The 10,610-nt window shown below is 33.2% G+C and overlaps 1 protein-coding gene across 1 annotated transcript in view; it reads right to left on the bottom strand.

Moving 5' to 3' along the window:
• Nucleotides 1–10,610, bottom strand: part of LOC108574495 (limbic system-associated membrane protein-like) — a 169,669-nt gene that overhangs the window by 57,356 nt on the left and 101,703 nt on the right. The window lies entirely within an intron of this gene.

The following is a 10,610-nucleotide window of genomic DNA, read 5'->3' on the forward strand; positions in this document are numbered from 1 at the left end:
GAACTCTACAGCAAAATATACTTGCATCACCTGGAAATGTACCACCGAAATTAGATTTATCCTGTTATTCTACAAGCTAATTTTTCTATTAAGTTTCTAAGAAGTTTGAAAATCACAATCTGTTCAATTAAAAAACATTAAATAGAATGTATTGAAAATTTTAGTAGTAGTGTGTAAAAATATACGTACATAAGTATGTCTCTATGAATATAAACTGGAGTTTGTTGCCGCTGATTACTATATTCACATAGTAAGAAACGTTAAGGAAACCTATTTCCTTGTATATAATTTTTTTATAGACAATTTAATCCACAATTCTGTATACTTTCCTTTACATTTTTGTGTGAACATTAGAAATTGTACGCACAGGGTGTCCTAAAAATTAGTCTCATATTTCATTTTTAAATAACTTCTTGACCGTTTCTATTCGCAACATAAATTTGAGCTCTTTAGGGTGAATTTTGCGTGACATTTCTGAAGATGTTTGCAGTAATCTTGTTAATATCTTGGTGAATATTCTCTTTAAGTTACCGAACTGTGATTGATTTATTAGCGTAGACCTTGCTCTTTAAGAAATTCCAAAGAAAGAAATCTGGGTCTGTTAGTTCTAGCGATCTGAGCGACCAATCGATGCTACCATTTTTGGAATTCAAACGGAGTGGAAATATATCTTTCACATGTGCTATTGGAACCACATGTTTTCCAGATCCTACTAGTCCACTTCGCGTGATGAGAAATTTCGCAACGTATGTCGTAAAAATGTTGCGTAAAACAATGCTCGAAAGACTCAATTCTTGAGCACGATGACGGATAGAGGTGTTCGGTTCTTATTCAACATTGTCACGCACGCTTCAAATATTTTCCGCATGCATTCGATTCGAGGACGGCCAAAATGTGTTCTAGCTGTCACAGTACCAAATTCCTAGAAATTCTCCGTCGAATGTTTGATTGTTTTATAGTCAGGCACGCGATTTCGATCAAATTTTCTTCTTAATTTTCTTATACACAATGTTAGCGAACACTGATTTGCAATACAGGTTTCTACGATAAACACACGTTCTTGAATTGTGCAGAGCTCCATAATAAATTTTCCATGTGTCTACTTCACAACTGTCAAATACCAATTGACAGTGTTGCGTCTTACAAAAATGGTAGCCATTTCAAGTATGGAACTAATTTTTGGTACAACCTATACAATGGTGATAACAATATAAATTCGTCAGATTAAAGAGAAGAAATTGGCGATTATTTATTTACTTTCACAGATGATATTCTATTGATTCTCAAATTAAAAAGAGAGTCTACCGCGTATTTATCAGCAGAATCCTGAACAGCTATTGTAATAACGATTGTGTTACGTGAAACTAATTTTTGGTACACCCTATACAATCACCGATGATTTCACTATAACATTGAACGAACAATTAATCTCCAAATCTGTCTTAACCGCACTACACATTTGCTATGTTTTAATAACATTACTCACCCTTGCGACTATCTCCGTTACCTATCCATCGCATTGTACTATTGCTTCGTTAAGAAAAGAAGCCCTAGTACCTCCATTCATTCACTGTTACATCTTAATCTCTCTAAAGGTAGCAAAGGTAGCAAAATAAAGGAAAAAAACAAAGAGCGTCATTTAAGCACGTTAGGTAACACCAGCTCCGGTTGGTGCGCGAAGAAATCTCGAAGATAAGGTTTACGGGGTGGATTTACGACGTGACGGTCGCCGGCGAAGCGTGATATTTGCACGTTTAAAACGGGTAATCCACGGGTCCTTCACGAGCCTGATTACTTGGTCGTGCGGCGGAGAATCGGAGGGTTTTCTTGGCTGCTCGAGTAGCGTTCCAGATTGCGCGCATTTCGCGATATTAGAGGAGAAGTAATGGCACTGAGTGGTAACGCGGAAAGAGCCGGCCCCCCTCCGACTGAAAGTAGCTCGGGAAGAGGTTGGATCAACAGCTCGAAAGATGAGAAGAAGTGGTTAACGTGCAGCTTAACCTTCCCTGAGCCACGTAATGAATAACAACGGCATGAAGTGTTTGCCACCGGCAAGAGAGAAAAACTTCCAAGCAAACTCTCTCCACTGTTTACAACGTTTAATTAGCGTGTTTCAAACGAGACCAGCGGGATGCCCGCCGGAACAAAATATATAGAGTAGTTTGTTTAATAATGCGCTACATATTTTCACCTTTATCGTTCTATGGAGTGTGTTGCATAGTACGAGAGTGATTTTGGTTAGAATGAAGAACGATGGCTTTAAAAGTCGATCATTGATTTTTTTGAACTAATAAAATAAACGAATAGAAACTATTTTTAATTTTCACTTATTTTACTTCCTCAATTTTTGGTAATTTCTTATTCTGATTATGCCACCTTGACAAAAATATTTAATTTTAATTTGTCAGCGACCGAATGTGACGATTAATTTTCTAATAATTAGTCAAAATAACAGTAATTTTGCATATATTACGTTGAGAATAAAAATTCTTCACGAATGTATTTAGAATTTTATTCATGATTATGACAACAATTCTGAGTGTTTTAAAGTGGAATGTTCCGTGCATTCCTGAAATGATCTACCATGATATTAAAATTCAATCATTGTATAACAAAGTGGATTTTTATATCTACGTTATACAAAATTTAATTATAGAAGAAAATAATAATGTCAATTTTGTGGAAGAACAGAAACGTTGCATAGAGTAGAAGTAAATAATTTTTAAAACATTTAACAATCCCTTTTTCCGTACAGAAGTTCATCGGTCTGCCTTTGGTTATCCAACCGATCCTTCCGAGAACGAATACTCTGTGCAATTTTTATGGTTCATTTCGCCGTATAGTATGTAAAAGGCATATGCAATATTTACAGCGCACAGTAGAGCGTACTAGCAAAGAATCAGTCTGACCGTTTCGCTTTTGCACACTTTAGATGGATGGATAAAGATACTGACGAAACAGAAATGGACTTGCAAAGTGCGCAGTGAAAAGTTGCGAACTTCTGTACCAAGTGGGTTACAGGAGTAAAGAATTCCGGTAACATAAGATCGTTTTAACTCTCGTATGTAAAATTTCCGTAAAGGGTTTCGTGCGGAAGAAATTTTAACGTACGATTGCATCGTAGAAGAATATCGAATGTTTCCGTATAAACATGGAAACTAGAAATCTGAAATTTAATTGCAGAGAAAATGAATTTTAACGTTCGCTTAGGCGAATTTTTTATTTTAGGAAAACACTTTTCATACGTTTCGATCATGTTTTTTTTAAAGCAACGCTTTAAGGTATTTTGGAAAAACAAATTCATCAAACTTAACTGCGAGGGATATTTTCTCTGCCTAAACCAGAGCGTCAACATATAAAAAAAAAAAAATAGGTGTCAAATATTTAATCGAAAACTGCATAATAAATACGTAAGTTTCATAAAAATCATCGATTTACATTTGAGGACCTTCTCTTGTGAGTGTGAGTCTGAGCCATAAATACAAATACTCTAAATAAAATATGGCAGCCTAAATCTATCACAAGGGAAATAACAAACTATTACTTAATTTGGCATTTTTCCCTTACACATATGTATAACGTGCAAACCACGTTACTTAAGAAAAATAATTAATCAATAAAATTGGTTGGCGTACATCACTTAAAAATTTATGACTCATCCTAATATATTATAGTTCTATATCCTAAATTATTTTTCGCGAAATTAGCTAACGGGAAAAATTGTATTCTATATTTGATAGCCGTTTTCTTATTTATTAGGTCATCCTATAAGTTCATGTCGAATTTTATAATTTAGATCGATATTTTCAGAGTACCTTTAAATTTGATTTAAAAAAAAAAACGTAAATGCCTTCTCATTTCACAAATTTTTTTTTGGTAAGACTATTATGTCGTCGCAATAGCATTTCCTTGGATTTTCATTAAAATATTTTTCGCTTTCAGCACGAACTTATAGGATAACCTAGTAGAAATGTTCCGTTGAATATTACACCTATCACAGTTTACCAGACACCTTGTATATGCGTAAGCTTCAACGCAGAAACATTGCTACATTTCAGTACTAGAAGACGCTATTAATTATTCTACCCTATTTTACCCTGTCTCAAACAAATTATGCAAAATGAATATTATATCAACTTATCGTTGTTTCGAACGTAATTAATAACGTTATGAAATTGCTCAACGAACAATGAACTATGTTCCCAATGCGTCCTGCAGGAAAGTGCTAATTTTTTGACGAATATTTTAATGAGGAAAGTTGATGTTCCGACGTTTATAACACAATACTTTAAGGAAATCCGCTCGCGAATTGAAAACAAGTGCTTGAGCACGATTCTACAGATATTTCTGATAAAACGATGAAAAGAGTGGCAGATGAGTGAAGGACAGGGCTCGCTGTTCAAAATTCAAAACGAAGTTTCTTTAACGATGAGACCAATGAAAGCAGCCCCTGTTAGCATTATAATCTTCTCGTAAGTGCAGTCGAGCAGCAATGCACCACTGAATCTTTCGAGTCCACAAGTACCTGGTGAATTTTCTCGACAGCAACAAAAGCCACTTTGTACTTTGAAAGTCGTACCGAAGGCCAGCGATAGAATAGCCTGTTTGTTCAGTACGATTAGACGATGTTTGATATGAGTTAGTGTACGATTTATTGTTTATGATTTATTGATTTATTTATTATAGTAGGTCTTAGGAGGACGAAGTACGTCACTATTATGTTTAGAATTAAGGACATTTAAATTCTATTTAGACGAAAAATTTTGTATTCGATAGTGATTGTTGATATTAGATAAATTTGGAAAATATTCACGTGAATATACATTGTGAAATATGACAATTACATTGTGAAATACAGTTACTACAAATAGTAAGTTAATGCTCATATTGTAATATTTTTATTTTGAAAAAATGATACCCAAGCAATAAGTTATATTATCAATTGGTAATAATACACCAAATGTTCCCAGTATTTAATACAATAGCATTTATATGATACATTTGAGGGAAAACTAATAATACTTAATTGGAGAACAGCTAGAAATTCTTTGCAAGCAATTACTGTTGTCTAAAATGAATATGGAAAGATTTTGCAACGAGAATACAGAGAGAAGAATTGTGGAAACTAAATCAAGAACTGAAATTTAATTACTAAAGAAGTGACTCAAAGATATTTTAACACCCGTAAGGGGAATAAAAAAATTTTAATCTACCCTTAAAGAATGCATAAGTAAAGCAACGAGTTGTAGGAACTAGATTTTATGGTCCAATTACTACAAATGTAAACTCCAAAAAACGTATAAACATCTATACAGGGTGTTTGGCTATTACTTAAAGATAATTTAAGGAAACCAAAATAAGACGAAAATGTAGAATAAAAAAATTGCGTTTGAGGTTTCGGTTTTTAGTTATTAACGTTTAAAAATATCCCCGCAGCCGAGCAACCCTGCCTACACCAACGAATATATGGCACGTCAAGTCATAGGGGTTATAGTGATCCTCAAAATAGCAATACAAAGCAAGTTCTTTTATTATAGTCGCTGATGCTCCAAGATCATGCCGTCTTTGTATTCACTGTCTAATTAATCAACGACGTTTTTTCCCATTCATTTCTCGAAAATTTTTTGTTTCAAATCGCTTAGCAAATTTATTACAATTGGTAACGTTATACGTAAAATCTCTTCACGCAGTACATTAGCCATGTTGAACGATAAGAAGTCGGACGAGGAAGCCCTAGTGTAAACCTTTTAGTTGCCTAATGTAAAGGCGGCTTTACGCACTGGCGACTAGTCGCTCGGCGACTTATTGTTAGTCGTCAACGACTTGAAACAGGGCGACTGAACCAGAAGACTAACTGGGCGACAGTTGTCAGTGCCGCAGAGGGACTGTCGAGCAGGATGAATGTCAAGGAGATTGTAATAATTGCGGAGTTTTCTGAAATAGGGCCCATAGGACAAAATAGTGTATTCGGTAAATTGCATTGGTAGTTTAAGTTTAACCTACGGATCAACTGTACACGATTCAACAAAAAGTGCTGCTTTGACCTTTATTGATGAAATATTGAAAAGAAATTTGGAGGGAATATTTCTAATCATATTGCGGTTAATTAAAAAGGATTTGCTAAAGAGAGGTCTTATGGATCTATAAGTCTCTCTTTCAGAAAAATTCTCAATTATTAATTGTTATAGGAAAAATATGAAGAAGCAATATTGGGTGCAAATGCAACCTTTAATGCAGCAAGGACACAACAAAGGAATGTTTGCTGCATTTTTCAAAAAATGTAATAAAATTGAGCAACTTGGTTTCATATTTTCGAAGGATGTCAATAAAATCATTTGATAATTTGTTAAATGTATTAAGATCTGGATGGTTCTCTTTTTTTTTTTCTGTGAGAAAAGGATAATCGCACCCTATTCCAGATTTTTGGTGTCACTGCGAAGATATAACGACTTCTTGTTTACCTGTGACCTTGATTGACCTTTAATGACTATGATCGTTGAACTAATTTTGATGTGGACTATACTTACGTGTATTAAAAAAAAATATATAGTTACATTTAAAAAAATGGTGATGACCTTAAAATGTCTTTGATCACTTCATGCACAAAAAATTCAATTAGGCGAAAAATTACGCCCGTTAGGATACTTTAGGTTTTCTTAACATTTTTTTGAATCACCAACATTTTCTATAATATCCAGCTGTCATAATTCGTTTCTTTAATGAGTTTGTTGTATCGATGTACAAATGTATACATTGAAAAAATGCAATCAGCTGCATTTATTACGTATTTTCATATTTTATTTATACGTTGGCTAATTGAAGGAACATATATGAAGGATATTTTCCTGAAAATATACGTAACTCGATTCTAAATGCAGTCAATATCCATAAAATAAAAGTTGTAAAACTTTATTCAAGACGATCTCTAAAAAATTAACTATCTGAATCAGATTCAAGAATCCTATAGTTACTGAAGAAATGTTACTTAATATTCTACTAATCTAATAGTACGAAGTAAACAATTGTGTAAACTAGAATAAAAGTACTCGCCTTGCAGAGTATAACAAACACATAAAATGTCATTGGTATTAATAATTGTATGAAACTAATTACAACGTGTTTGTATCTAATATAATATTTCTGTAATGAGTTTATCGATTTAGGGGTTACTATGCTTATACTGTGAAAGTTGTGGTTTGAAAATTACTGCTTGGAAACCGACCAACTCGCGTACACCATAAGGGACATACAGCGGCTCACAATGAAAATCGTTCACCACCTTTACTTTCCTAATTTTGTCTATGTAATACAGTATATAAACATGATATATTTGCAACCAGTATACAAACGTTCCGTCTATGTTAATACCTGGTTGAATGTAAAATATAACACAACATTTTACAAAAGAATATATAATTATTTATCTTTATATTACTCTTCCAGTATATAAGTTTCATAGAAATTTAATAAATGCAAAAAGTGACATTTTTAATTGTAAAACAATGCATTTGGAAAGTTATGAATTCTAATGAATAAAAGATTATTTAAATAATACCCAGAAATAATTTAAAAGTATAATGGCACAAATTTTGTTTTCAAAACAAATTTAAATCATCGTACAAACTGCTAATGTAAGAATAGTTGGTTTACAAGAGGTTTGGAAACGATTAAAATAAATAAGTAAGGGTAACAAATATTTGTGTTGTCTAGTACCTTGCTTTTCGATTAATAATTAAAAAATTACCTGTCATTTTTGGATTCACTTGCTCTTGGTTTCTTAACACATTCTTGCACATCGCCACACTTTGAATCTTTCTATTTTTTACTTGTTATAATTATTAAATTGATTATAATATTGATTGAGATAATGATTAAACTTATAGAACGAATACTTTTATGCTTTGATATCTTTTTAGACTTAACAACCTTTATCATATGAATAATTATTCATAGATATAACCATTATATCTGCAATCATAAAATTGGCCGTCTAAACCCGAATAAACCTTTGCACTCGGATACTTGCTTGTGCAAAACAATTAATATTCATTGCTTTCAAAATTGATATTTAGTATTTGCTAAAAAATTGATGAAATTTTTTAAAATTAACATAGAAGTAAATCGTGACCAGTAGACCTACTAATATCAGCTTCAAAAACGTCTCGATTAATAATTTACCAAGTGGTAAACAATAACATCGCTTCTCAGTTAACAAACGAGAAGTGTTTATGTTCCTTTTTATTTAAATATGTCAAATGAGAAAGTGCCAGCATCTAATAATATCTTAATTTAAACGACAAAGTTACTTTTCTTTCTAATAAAATGTCACTTACAAATCTAACACAAACAGAATTATTCACTATTCTCCACGGTCGAATCACTCTATATTCGTCCCTTCCTATCACAATTCATGACCTATCCCAAATTGATCAGACGACATCGTTAATTCACTCTAGCTTTCACAATCCAACCGAATCCTGTGTAGGGCGGTCAAAGTTAAGCTCCAAGAATAACCTTAAATTGAGCGGTATGCAAAGTCTGCCTCTACGAGAAACTCGATTTTGCGGGGACATTATCCTACCCCTGTCACCTGGACGATTTCTTAAGCTACGACGACACGGTTGCTCGAACCTCGTTTTACATCTTCGCCCCGCATAAACCGTATAGTTCCGCATGCAAGGAGCTGGAGTGTGAGCGCAGACAACACGAGATAGACAATCTCACAAGGGAGATGAAGTTCCATAAGTAGCCGGTCGACTGTAGCTCGACACACAGACGATTTCGTGGCACGAAGAGAATGGCGTGTTGGAAGAAAGGCAATGCAAACAAGCCGAAAAAACAGAGAGAAAGAGAGAGAGAGAGAACTCGTAAGATTATATTGCTGCAGATGGAATGCAAGAGGCTGCTGCATCTCGAGAATACCAATTTGATTTCGCAAGGAACGCCGGAAGCTCGTAAAGTATACAACGAACGTGGCCAACGAACGTTACGTCTTGTTGCTGCGGACTTACGGAACTACTGCCCTTTACAAAAGGGCCGAGTGGGAGGCAAAGGTACTTAAATAACGAACAATGAAGCATGCTGTACCCTTTTTTAGCCGCTGATGCAGTTGCACCGAGGTTCACGGACGTTGCTTCACTTTTTGTCTCACGTGGAGCATTTTCGTGGAACTTGGTAATAAATGGTGTCCCTCTTGCAGATTTACGTTACCTCTCTATACGAATGGTAATTTTCCATTTTCGTGGAACTTGGTAATAAATGGTGTCCCTCTTGCAGATTTACGTTACCTCTCTATACGCTTGAATGAATATTCCGGTTGAATATCGAGGAACTTTTGTGTCTGTGTTAGTTGTGCCAGTCGTGATCTGAGAGTAACTAACAAAAAAAGTTGAGCGAACCAAAAATTCAGGAAAATTTGAAACTTTGCAGAAATGTAAATAGTGTAATTGACGCTAATAACGATACCATTTAACGTTTAGGCAATTAAACGGTCCTATGGGTGAAAACATCCTTTAAAAAAAATGGTAACTTTTCATATTAGCGTGAATATTTACAAAATCGTAGAAGATATGGAAAAAAAGTTAAAGTTAAAGTTGTGTGGTTTTTTATGTTGTATATTATGGTGATAAGGAATTTTTGAAAAATCTCCTTTCTTCAAAATTTACCCCTACCACTCTTAATTTTTTTATGCTTCATTTTCTAACGACACTCAAATAAAATTTTGAAAACTCTTTGCAACCATGTATGTAAGTTGGATGAAAATTTTATTTGAACGGACAAAATCGATCTTTTGTGCCAAAAAGTAGGACGTAGTAAATCACACATATGCGATGTACCTGCATAATTATTTTTAAATAATGCTTACTATAACCTACAAACAGTATAAGATATAATTACTTCCTTTCTCATTTTGATACAATAATTAATTTAATATAAATTCTTTAAGGCAGTTACAGTAGCTATTAAAAAATCTACTTGTAGAAACATAAAAAGAAATTTAAGTGTACTAAATGTACTTTACATTTATACAGTCTTTCGAGCAACATATATTATGCTTTACTATCATAAATACATGGCAAAGTAAGAATTCTGCAAAGTTTCAAATCTTTTTGAATTTTCGAGTTGTCAAACTTCTCTTATAAACCAGAAAAATATTTGTAGAGATTTGAGCTTAATTATTGTTAACACATTTAATGTCTGAATGTCAAACTGTAATATATATGTATTAATGATTGCATAAAAAAAAATGTTAATTATTATTTTACGCGATCAGCCTAAGAATTCCTGACTAATGTTATTATCAACCTTAAGGCTACACAATAAATCCTTGTAATAACTTCAGATTATTAACTTTATGATAACTTATAAGTTATACAATGAATCCTTTACTTAATATTCTATGGGCTATACAATAAATTCTTCTGAATAGCCTTAAGGTTGGTAACCTTACGAATTTTAAGGCTATACAATAAATCCTTATAATAACTTGAGGTTCATTGGGTTCAAACAAAAGTTATGAAAGCTTTTTACGAGTTCTTGCAGGCTGAATAGTTTTTTTTTTTTTTTTTTCTTTTTTTTTTTTTTTTTTTTTTTTTTTTTTTTTTTGGTCG

The sequence above is a fragment of the Habropoda laboriosa genome, unplaced genomic scaffold, assembly GCF_001263275.1.
Source record: "Habropoda laboriosa isolate 0110345459 unplaced genomic scaffold, ASM126327v1 scaffold193, whole genome shotgun sequence".
Lineage (NCBI taxonomy): Eukaryota > Metazoa > Arthropoda > Insecta > Hymenoptera > Apidae > Habropoda > Habropoda laboriosa.